At 36.5% G+C, this 12,606-nt stretch overlaps 1 protein-coding gene and 1 pseudogene across 2 annotated transcripts in view; both read left to right on the top strand.

Annotated features, from left to right (window-relative positions):
- Nucleotides 1-12,606, top strand: part of COL24A1 (collagen type XXIV alpha 1 chain) — a 287,223-nt gene that overhangs the window by 150,435 nt on the left and 124,182 nt on the right. The gene's annotated exons all lie outside the window — the stretch shown is intronic.
- On the top strand, nt 520-637 carry LOC112485925 (annotated as a pseudogene).

Below are 12,606 nucleotides of genomic sequence, written 5' to 3'. Positions count from 1 at the left end.
GGAAAACCAAAGAAATGTGCTGATCTTTATGTGTATGGTTTAAATTATGAAAAAATAAGGAAGGAAAAGCAGAGATCAGAGAACAAGAATGTCCTCAAGAAATGATCTTCTTTCTTTAGGTAATGACAAATGCTTCTAAACTTCTCTGCCATCTGGTGAGACTATGGTTCTTTGCAAGAGCACTTGACTGACACAAATGGCATTTTTAGGGCTCCAGTGTAGGAGAGTATCTTTAAGATATGCTGCAGAAAAACCTGGAAAGCTCTGAAAGTTGAAGATATTATTGGCCGTAATGAAATCATACTGGGTTCCATTTCTCATTCTTTATTGCATTGTAATCTCCTTTGTATCATTTATTCCTGCTAGTTCTGAGTGTCTATCCTATATAGTTCTGGCTTCACTAAATGATTGGCATATTCTTGGCTTCATTCTGTGCCTTCCAGACTGTGTATGATGTTGCTCACCAATTCTTTGTGAACTTCTACAATTTCAACATTTTAATTAAGAATCCAGAACCCAGTCTATGGCCATGCCACCCTGAACATGCCCGATCTTGTTGATCTTGGAAGCTAAGCAGAGTTGTGCCTGGTTAGTACTTGGATGGGAGACCGCCTAGGAATACCAGGTGCTGTAGGTTTAGAAAAAAAAACTATCCAGCACTCAATTTGTATTGTGCATTCATTAAACAGATATTTACTGAGCACCTGCTGTGTGCCACGTAAGGCGCTCAGCAGTGATATGAGTATCAAGATGAACATCAAAGCGAACCCAGACTCTGCCTCGAAGAGCTCACACAAGTTTAGAAAAATATTTTTTAATTAATAAGCAATGAGATTACAGAAAACAATGAAGGAAGATCTATGAAAGGTCAAAAAGTCTGCCTCTCATAAATGTTGTATCTTCTTTAGTGACATGAGTATCCAGAATGCTAGATACACTCTTCTCACTATGAAATAAAAATATTCAGATTTTTAAAAAAAACTTTCATCTCTTTCTCACCTGTTCAAAATATTTTAAATACCTTTAAGTACCTGAGTGCTTTTCATCTTCCTTATGGTTAAATTATAGAATTTTAGAACTGGAAAGTATGAGAGGAGATATCTTGTCCATCCTCCATGCTTTTTAGAAATGGGAAGATGAGACCCAAACTATTTTATGATTTGATTCAGAATTAAAGATATAAACTGTAATTTAAGTCTGTAAACTAGTAATCCACCTATATCATGCTGTTATTTTCCTCATTTTTAGGTACAGAGATTTTGGTGGAACAGGAGATTGTTGGGAGGCATCAAACATTAGATTTTCTAATTTTAAAATTAGATTCTAATTTTGTCTTTAGATAGAGTTCACAAAAACTCAATACCTATGAGGTCTGCATGAAAGAAATATAGAACTAATTTAATGCTTTATATGTGAAAAAATGTGCTGTGATTATAAGCACATACTCTCCTCCTTGAATGATCCTGCTAGTTATTAGACTCTTAGGAAGAGCTTGCAATTCAAATGTTTTGCAACACAAGTGTAATAGCAGGAGAATTCCTCTTATTTCTCATCCAACTTTTTTTAAAAAAACTAATAGCCTAAGAAGTTCAACCAAAATAGGTGATAGTCTTGTGCTGATAGGCAATTTATTACCTTTGATTTATTGCCAAGAAACTCATTCAAAAGAACAGAATATGTGAACATTGCCAGCCAGTTTAGTGCAGGGAGAACAGCACAGTTGCCTTTCTATTCTCTAGCTTCCCATAACATAAGTGAGAGTAAAAGCATCTGCTGGATAGACATTCTAAGCATATTCTTTTAATCACTGCCAGGCCTTCCTGAGGCAAAATTTTATTTTGAACTTTTATTTTATGAGTATATGTATGATCCAAGAGAATAAGAATCAAATAGTTGTTAGGGAAATGTCAGAGACAGAAATCCAAATTTGGATACTGAGCAGACCATTCAGTTATATCTTTTCGGAAACCTGTATATCCAAATGTCAAAACTCTGAAGTGGAGGCACCGTGATGCCAAAGTAAACTATCGTCCAATCTGGAACCGTTAAAATAATGAAGTGTTTGTATGTGTTTTAAATTTAACTGCCTGTGTAAAATATCCCAAGTTATTTATTAGTCCCTGGCATGTATTATATTCTTAAATAATGTTTGTAGACTGAATGAATGAATTTATTTTATGGTATTTCTATACTTTTTAAAAATGTTAATGAATGTAAGCTTTCTATATAATTGTCTTTTCTTTAGTCGCCAGTGTCTATAGATAATATATCTTCAATTTTTAGGTTAATTATGCACAGTCTTACTTTCAAAGACTCAGTAGTTAGTACAGGTAAGGGATAATTATCTTTATTTACTTATACTCCTAGCTTATTCCAGAAAAAAAATTAACAAAGCTATCTATATTCTATTTTTAGTAAATTGTGGTTTAGCATAATCTCTGTGCTCGTTTGGTTTATTTGAATTCCTTAGGCATTAGATATTGGTATAATAAAATTGTCTGCATATAATAAAAGCTCATCTCACTTAATGGAAGAGAAGTAGGCTTAAAAGATTTTTTGTAAAATAAGTCCAATATTCCAGAAAACAAATTATAATAAGTTATAATTTTACTGCCAGTGTCCTCAGTCTTTGGTTAGCTCCAATAACTTTCATCCTCAGCCTATCAAGAAAAGACTTATCACTCAGTACAAACGGGAAGGGATGAATATCTCACTCCAGATGCTATCTCAGAGAGTCTCCCTCAGGTTGTATTTGAGATACATCCCAAAGGCTATTTTCTTGTACTTTGGACCTGGGAGCCGATCCCCAGAAATCACATGCATGGAATGAGCTGTTTCTTCTCTTAGAAAACAGGATAAAACATTCTATTTATCCTAAGAATGTTAGCAGTCATTATCCAAGTATTAAAAGTAGATTTAGAGTCTATACCTTAGTAGCCACACTATTAAGTGTGAGAGTTATATCTTGTGTTCATCAAACATAAAAGAACATTGATTTCAGTAGAGGTAGAAAATCCCCATGATTTTCCAGAACCTCAGGCTTTGGTTAAAAAGGGAATCTGCCTTGGTTTTTTAATTCAGACATACTCTACCTTAGTGACTTGCAGTCTTTTCAAGAATGAAGATCACTTTTACAGACCAACAAGTCGCAGTTGTACTTTTACGTGTTTAGAATACTCTCAGCCCCTATCTCTGGACTCACTGATGCTTTGCAGTAACTCTCTGGCCATCAGTGGTTTGAGTCCTACAGTTAAGGGAAGACTGTAAGCACAATTTGAATATTCCAGAAGAAAACTGCTGAGATGGCATTTTGCTGGAGGGTACTTATTAGGAAGCAGCACTTATGGAAAGGAAAAGGAAGCAGGATTGTGTTGAAGGAGAAGTCACATTGATATAGTCCCCTCTAAGTCTCTACCATCTCTAAAGGAAGTTCCTAATCCTTTATAATCCATCATGCTGAGCTGAATCACTGGGCTTTTATACTCTTAACTCATGTAGACATTGTATATGGGCCACCCTGGGAAGAGTGTGCCTTTGATCAAGAAGGCCCTCTGAAACTGAGACAAATCTTGAAGCTAATGACAGCTTGCACAGTAAATTCTTCTGCAAAGTAGGATCTGTGTGGCCCATCTTGGTGTTTACCACACAGCTTACTCCTGTGTCACTTGGACTCAGTTCTTCATAACCTTTCAGGGAGATGCTCCTTTAAGATTCTGGTATGTTTTCTTCCTGAGAGGAAACTTAGGAGTTAGTGGTACAAATTACAGCCCCTAATTCTGCAGCTAGTTTTAGGAACACAAATGATATCGGCCTACCCCCTCCTCCTGATGATCAGGATGAATTAACTGTGCCAATACAGTGACTCTTTTTCTTGTGTGCTGGTGCCTGGATACAGGGAACTTGAAGTACTCACGGGCAGCTATAGGACTCTTACTGTGACACCTGGTGAAAATGTGTCCTCTTTGGGGACCAGGGCGTACATTCTTCAGAGCTCACATTTTGTGGGAGTAGAAAGTACAGGGTCCTCCACAGAGACATTTGGAGTGATAGTAAGTAGGATTAATTCTGCTTCTACCCCTTCGTTCCAAAACCAATGAATATTTCCTGTAGGAGACACAGTACTATATAAATGTCTTTGATTCAGTGTATATACTTTTCATCCTATAGGATGATACCCTATCCTCATGAAGTATCACCTCCCAGCTGTACTTTAACTACACCATTCCAGTGCTCTGTCAGGTTGGAAGCTTCTTGTTGTCGTGTGATCTAATTGTTAGATCCCATGGACATAGGCCCTCTTTCACACTTTATTTGCTGTTAAAGGGGTTACCCAGTCTGACACAATGTTTTGAGGATCCTGTATGATAGATTAAACACTTTGTAAGCCCTCAGATATTGCTGCTAATTGAGATCTGAGTGTAGTAAAACAAACCATTCCCAGAGTATATGTAATGTCTATTAGAATAAATCTTAAGCCCTTCCAGAGTGAACTTGCCCACAAGTGACTGGTTGATCGTCTAGAAGAATGGCATCATATCACAGGCTCAGTGTTATTTTCTGTTGTTGGCAGTTTGCATATTTAATGGCAACAGTAGTTAATTTATCCTTGTTAAATGAGAACCCTTGATATCAGGCTGATGAACATCTTTCTTCTCTTCCATGTCCCTTTCATTCATACGGCTATCATCCAGCACTGAGGTGACCGATGACCAACACTTGCTGATGTCAACTTTCTGAGTCATTCTGTCTCTTTCCAAGTATTCTATTATTGACCATTTCTGGAATGGTCATTTAAAACAAAGACCTTTGCACTTTGTGTCTAATATACCCATCTATATGCCTCTTTCTCAAACCTGTCCCCAGTCTTATATTCTTCTTCCTTCCAATCAGCTGGGTCACTACAAATTCCCATAAATCTATGCATATTCTAACCTTGAACCACTTCTTCCCACAATGGAGCAATGCCAGAAACTCCATCCATTAGAATGATGTCCCCTTGCCACTGCACTCTAAGGTTCTCGTGAGTGAAACTATAGTTAGCTTCAGTTGGCACCTACATATTTAGTGTCTTGATCAGTTCAGGCTGCTATAATGAAATACCATAGACTGTGGCTAGCACGACAAACATTTATTTCTCACATTTCTGGAGGCAAGAAGTCCAAGATCAAGGCACTGACAAATCTATTGTCTGGTAAGGGCTCTCTTTCTGATTTGTAGATGGCTGTCTTCTCACTATATCTTAACATAGCAGAGAAAGAAAAGGCTAGCTCTCTTCCTCTTCTTATAAAGAAACTAATTACATCATGGGAGTTCCACACTTATGACCTAATTACCTCTCAAAGGCCCCACTTCCAAATACCATCACATTACGGCTTTTGAAGAGACACACATATTCAGTCCATAACATTAAGCCTACACACCAATAAACCAAGTTTGGATTTTTTCCTTCTCCATCAGCTGGTCATAAGGGATCCCCCACATAGCCAAAGCTGTCAGCTGACAAGATACACTAGTTGGGGATCTAGACTGCTTGTCCATTTAGTTTGCTTATACCTCTGCTCTGCTTATGTTTCACCCCAGATGGCACTGAAACTGTTTGACCTTATGTCTGATAAAATTTAGCTTATGATAGATTCAGACACATGGTCTCTTGGTGTCCCATGGGTTAGGTGCTCAGTCTCTACAAGAGCCTGATAGAACACTGTAATTTATTTTTCAAAACATATAATTCTCTGCCACAGATAGTATGGCCTTGCTCCAGAATCTCAGGAATCTGTGTTGTGTTCTTCCTATTGAGGCTTGCCATAAGCTCTATATGGCTTCCTTTCCCACCACCGATGTCTCTAATACCATAAGATCTGCAGGCTCATATGAACCAAGGACAAAACTGCTTACTCACAGCTTGAGAATTCACACAATTTCTTGAGGTCCTTGTCAAGGTGTTAAATCCTATATTTTAGAAGAGTGTTACCAAATTAATAAACTCTTCCACATCCAATTTTATGTTATGTTTATATTTTTTATATAATGTTATGGCTTCCTTAAAAGTACTTGTAGAATCAGGTCCCATGTATACTCTTCCAGGTCCTACAAGTACATAGTAGCTAGAATTTTTATTCCTTTGAGGAATAGTCCCTTCCTCCTATATCAGGCTCAGTAAGTTCCCAGGTGGGATATGCTCTGACTTACCCCACTATTGGCATAATGGTCAGAAGAGGAGGTATAGAAAAATTCTAATTGTGGCACTTGTTTTCTTAGAGGGGAGAGATCAAGCAAAAGGAAAGTGACAGCAGATAATAAGGAGGGGTAGTCCACTTCTTCAAGTGCCTAGAGTTCAAAGAGTTTGGCGATTCAGAATCTTCAGGGATCTCTATCCAGATGTCCCCATCACAAGTGTCAGGGTCTAATTATTTTCCCAACCAAGGTCCTGACCTTGACATAACAGACTTGTTTGGGTCAGGAATTTAACTTTATTTTGTCACTTTATTAAATGCTGGGTTATTGCTCAATTTTCTCAGCCCTTGCACTGGAGATGACCTTAAACAACCCTGTAGGGAGTTCTGGGACACATATGACCTATTAGAGTAGTCCCGCATTAGGCAAAAGTGGTCAGGCCTCTGTACCTGCACTGTAATAAGTCTTTGGATGTAGGCCTCTCTGTGGAAGCCTAAACTTAGAAGGAATTGATTGTAGGGGCAATAAAATCTTTCTTAAAGGGTGATGTGGGCAGCTCATCTCTGTTTCCATCACTATTGCTCTATCTAATTTGTTTGCTCATTCATTCAACATATATTCATTACTTACCTTCTGTATTCAAGGCAGTCAGACATAAGAGATAGAGTATCATATAACACATCATCCTTGCTTTAGAGAGCAAAAAGACTAAAGAACTTAAAGTCATATCTCCCTGAATGGTGAAGAATGAGGCACAATGAGCTAGAGTAGTTTACTCGAAGTCACACAGTCAAAGGAATATATCCTTAGTTTACAGATTTCATTGAAAAAAGAAGTGAAGTGATCCAAAGGTTAGTTATTTGGAAATAGTGACAAATTTAAAAATCAACAAAAATGGTTCATTCATTCTTGTCAAGTCATCAAATTATGCTCAAATGAAAAGGCCTGAATAAAATTGACAGTACTCTCCTTTTGAGAGGACACTTTCTTTCTATGTATAAGCAACTTTATATGTTTTCTTTTTTTTCATCCTGCTGTCTGAATATTATTGTTGTTATCCTTTTCCTTGGTCTGCATGCTCTCTGTGGTGACTCATCTACTGTCTGGGTCTTTAACTACCATCTTTTTGCTGATGATTCACAAATATCTTTTCTTAGCTCTAGATCTGCATACTCAATTGTGTAGTGAATAATTCCTACCAGAATGTTTCATAGATATCTCATATATATCATATCTTAAAAGGAATTCCTCTTTCTTACTCAGACAAATGATATACATTCTTTCCACTTTTCTACACCTTCCCTTTATTTGTCTAAACTGAAAATAGTCTATATCATCATCTTGGACAAAGTATAAAGATACAAGAACTTGAGGTGAAGAAATAAAATATAAATATGGGATAACATTTTCGCATGTAGAGCTTGAAGTTGTAATTTTATCACATCTAGCTGATCTTCTGTTTCTTCTACCCTCAAAATTTTGTTCTAGATTGAACCATGTAAAATTACCATTTTTAGTTGAAAATGGTCAAATATTAGCAATTTCATATAGCACAACCCAATACTACCTTTATTGGAATAAGGTGACATCTAATTTTTTTTAAATTTTTAAACAGAGAGTAAACACAGTCACAGTAATATAAACATTGAAGTTAATATGTTTCTAAGATGAAACAGAACTAAATCCTAGAGAATTAGCTTTCTATATTGTATTTTCAAGTGAATTTGAAGAGTTTGGGGTCTAAGAGTCTTTATCATATAAATGTAGTTATTTTCACATTGAAACGTAAATTTGAAATAATGTAGAGAAGTTCTAAACCACAGTTAAGACACAACAATTTTTTCAAGATAATTGTCATCTCAGAACTTTATATAAAATTTTTTTTAAACATTTTACTTTCAACTAGGAAATATTCTAATTTTATATCAATCTTTACTGAATAAGTAGGATGTAGTTACCTTTAAAAATAAAACTAGAGTATCTCAGTTTTTACTGACTTGGGGGAAGAAAAATTCTCAATTCTAACAAGTGATTTCTTATACATAAGTCTTTTTGGCCCTCTAAATTTCTGCTTTAGCTAACAAAATCTTTAAAAGCTAACTGCCTTGTAGTCAGGCTCTATGGAGACCTACATGGCAAGGAATTGAGACCTCCTGCCAACAGTTAGTGAGGAACTGAGGCCTCCAGCCAACAGTCTTCTTGGAAATGTAGTCTCTAGCCCTCATTCAAGCTTTCAGATCACTGTAGCTCATGCCAAGTCTTGACTACAACCTCATGAGAATCTCTGAGCCAGAACCACCTATCTAAGCTGCTCTCAAATTTCTGACTCACATAAACTGTGAGATAATCAATATTTATTGTTTTAAGCCACTAATTTGGGGGGGGGGGTATTTGTTCTGCAGCAATAAATAACTAATACAATAATATCAAAGATTTCAACCTTTGCTTTGAAATTAAGAAGAGTGAATAGGAAGTAACAAAAACATAAATCATCCATATTTTTATTTAGAAGGTCCATAAGTAAAAAATAATTGTGAATAAATTATGGTCATTTCCACATACACATAATTTGCATTTGAGCACTCTAAACTTGAAAGTGCAGTATTTTATCCTTGGCTTTCACTTATATATGTGGCACTTGAGGTTTCAAGGATAAAATTAGAACAAGTCATAGCAATACAGTTTGTCCTTTTAAACAGTGCTTTAGCTAGTAAGGAAGAGCACACATCTCCCAGCTGTGAGTTCTGTACTCACAAAGCATTCCCTGTACAAGGCAGCTATCTATAGACAGGAACTGGCTAAGACATAGCCCTTGGGAGCAGATAAAACCCACCAGTATCTTCTCTCTGATACAACTGTGTAGGTTCTCAACCAATCAAGATGGATTAGTCCATACTATTAACCCATTAAAAAAATTCATTCTATAAAACAGAGTAAAAAGGTAGATTTTGAATATAATTTCCATCTACTCAGAATAATACTTTTTTATTGTAGATGAATTTCTTTTATTTGGCAGGCAGAAAAAAAATAAATTTTGAATATGACCATTTTGTAAACTAAATTTTCAAGCAGTTACTGTACCTCCAGCCTTTTGCTGCCAATTTCTTAAAAGAATAATTCGCACAACTTTTCTTACATTCTCCTCACCCATACTCTCTTAACCCTTTGGCAAACTTATATCCAAACATACAAAAGCTATTGAAATTGTTCTTAGAGGTCACCACTAACCTTCTAATTCCCAAATTCTATGACTTTGTCTTAATGCTGTTCCTTCTCAACCCTACGTATATAACACTGATTTCTCTCTCCTTGAAACTTTTTTCTCCCTTAACTGTCTTTGCACATTTCTCATTCTCCTGACCCCTCTTTTTGTTTTCTATCTCTTGCCTCCAAAGAATCTTCATTAAGATTCTCTTTTCTTTCTCTTCTACTATTGCTTTACATACTGAGTCATTGTTATGGTTTCAACAATTGACTTTTCTATGGACTCACAAATATTTCAAGATAGACTCTTTAAGAGCCACAATTTTCCCATGGCTAATTCATCATCTTTTTTTTAACACTGGCCTCTCCCTTTCTTTTAATCATGATACCATTGTCATAAGTATTATTACATTTAACATAGACTATTACAATAGCTTCTAACCAATCACCCTATTTTCCATTTTATTCCATTTCCACACATTGAACATAGTGTTTTCTAGTACAGATTTGATTACATTTCTCCTTTATTCAAACCAACAATAATCATTCTATAACCACAAATTCTTCTGCACACACCAAACACAAGTTTCTCACTTGATACTCAAAGCCCTCAATATTACATCACCAGTCTATCCCAGTCTATTTCTTACACATATCCTGTATCCCAGACAATCTGGATTTGCTTTATGTTTACCAAATGTTTTATCATTTGCTACCTCCCAACTTCTGTTCAAATCATTCCCTATTTTGCATACACTTTCGCAATTTTATTTCATCAATAGTTAGCCATACCTCAAATACTACCTTCTCTGTAAAGCCCTCCCTTATGTTCTCAACCAGATATAATCTTCCTTACCATTATGTAGAATCTTACATAAATTTTACAAAAAATATGTGTTTACCTTAGCCCGTTTACTAGATTATGAGCCCCTTATTATATTTACTCATATTTGTATCCTTAACACTTAGCATAGGGCCTATTAGAGGGGCAAATAAATATGTATTTAATTTTAATTTCTTCATATCATTTTGCATTTATTGAATAAATTGATTTGCAACCTAAACCAGAAGTTGATTCAGTACTTTTTATGCCAGCTCTGTGACTTCTGTTTGGTACTTTCTTATATTTCGTATATCTTTGTTGAAGTTTTCATTGTGTTCATCCTGTCTTCTTCCAAGTTTGGTGAGCACATTTATGACCATTACCTTGATTTCTTAATCAGGTAAATTACTTATCTCCATTTCATTAAAGGTTTTTTCTAGAGTTTTATCTTACTTTTTCATATTGAAACATATTCCCATGTTTCCTCATTTTACTTAACTTTCTGTTTGTTTCAAAGTATTAGACTAAATAGCTACCACTCCAGTCTTGAAGGAGTGGCCCTGTGTAGGAGATATACTTACTGTTCAACCTTGCCTTAGCTCTTGGTTGTCTCATGAACCTTTGACAATGTCTAAGCAGCTTGATTTATTCTTCATAAGTTTCAGTTATTGAGGTTGTGTCGAGACCTGTCAGTGTTCCAAAGGGAGGAATCTCAATGACCAAGCAGTTCAGGTTAATTGGAAGCCAGGCAGCAGCTTTTAAAGTATGCCGTGTTCCAAACCTGTCCATCTGAAGGTTTCCCTTGGGCAATGGTTTCAAAACTTGGGGCTCCAGATGAGTGCATAAGCTTCTTTCAGGAGGTACCAGTGAGCAAATAGCAAGACCAAGAGAGAGTGCAAAGATGGTGTTCCCTGGCTTATGTTCCATGAGAACACCTTTGTAACTGCTAGATGTGTGGCAAACTTGAAGCCTACCTCTCATGCCAAAGCTCCAAGACAAGTAAATAGGCTTTCTTCACAGGAAGACTGGAGGTATATTTCAGTCTGCTGTCTGTGTAATGTCCTGGGAGTGGTATCCTGTGAAGAATTGTCTCTCTGATTGTTTCAGTCCCATAGGTCCCAGAAATGCAAGCCCCCTTGGCCACTAGAGCCAGGCAGTCAAGGGGCATCCCCTATGTGGAGTGCATGTGCCCACTGGCTTTAGCAAGGCAATGAGAGGGTATAGGGTTTAGGCATGCCTGCCAGCTTTATTAAGGCAATGGGAAAGTGCTGGGCTAGAGTGTGCCTGCCAGTTTTAGTGAAGGGGTGGGAGAGCTCTGCTGGCTTTATTGGGACAGTGAGATAGTGCTATGACCTACCAGAGCTGTCAAGGTAGAGGGAGAGTGAAAAAAAATGGTGCTACTGTCCCAAGAGAGTCTGAACAGTCCTATGCCCCTGTGGAGATGCTTTAAAATTAGAAAATGAATCTCCTTCACATATAATCTAGGTGCTTTTCAAACTGCTGCTTTTGAACAGGGTTCCAGGGTGAGTAAGTCTGTATGTAAATACTTTAAGAGAAGAATTTCAGTTACCTACAGCTCTTTGGGTCTCCTGGACACAAGCCCCATTGGTTTTTAAAAACCAGGCATTTCAGGGGCTTATCTGTCCAATGCAGGTCCCTAGAGCTGCAGTGCCTGATGTGGAGCATGAATCCCTCACTTCTAAAAGAGAAAATTCATATTTGTGAGATTCCTCTTAACTGTGGGTCACCATGTGGGGAATGGGGAAGAGGGGGAAAGGTCACATCTCTAGCCATTTCACCTTTCTTGATGTGGCCCTTTTATCCTTTACTGTGGAGGAACTTTTCAGCTAGTTTTCAAGTCTTTTTCAGAGGAAATTATCCCATATGTAGCTGTAGATTTGGTATGTCCATAGGAGGAGGTGAGTTCAGAATCATCCCAAACCACCATCTTGAACTACTCTCTTCACTTTTTGTTGAGAGGGTACTAATTAATAATGGGAAAACATATAAAAGTAAAAATCTCACTGATAAAGGCAAATATATAGTAAAGGTAGTGGATTAACCATAAAGCTAGTATGAAGATTAAAAGACAAAAATAGTAAAAATATATATATATATATATATATATATAACTACAGTAATTAGTTAAAGGATACACAAAATAAAAGAAAGTAAAATATGATATCAAAAAAATCATAAACTGTGGGGGAGTAAAAATACAGAGTTTTAGAATGTGTTTAAGTTTAATTTGCTATCAACTTAAAATAGGCTGTTATATATATAGGCTGTTCTATGTGAGCCTCATGATACCCACAAAACAAAAACCTATAGTAGATATACAAAAGATAATGAGAAGGGAAGGTAAGCATAATTCTAAATAAAGTTGTCAAACCACAGGGAAGAGA

Source organism: Pteropus alecto, unplaced genomic scaffold, assembly GCF_000325575.1.
Source record: "Pteropus alecto unplaced genomic scaffold, ASM32557v1 scaffold25, whole genome shotgun sequence".
NCBI lineage: Eukaryota > Metazoa > Chordata > Mammalia > Chiroptera > Pteropodidae > Pteropus > Pteropus alecto.
The sequence above is the reverse complement of the archived record's forward strand: the minus strand, read 5'-3'. Positions and strand labels throughout refer to the sequence as shown.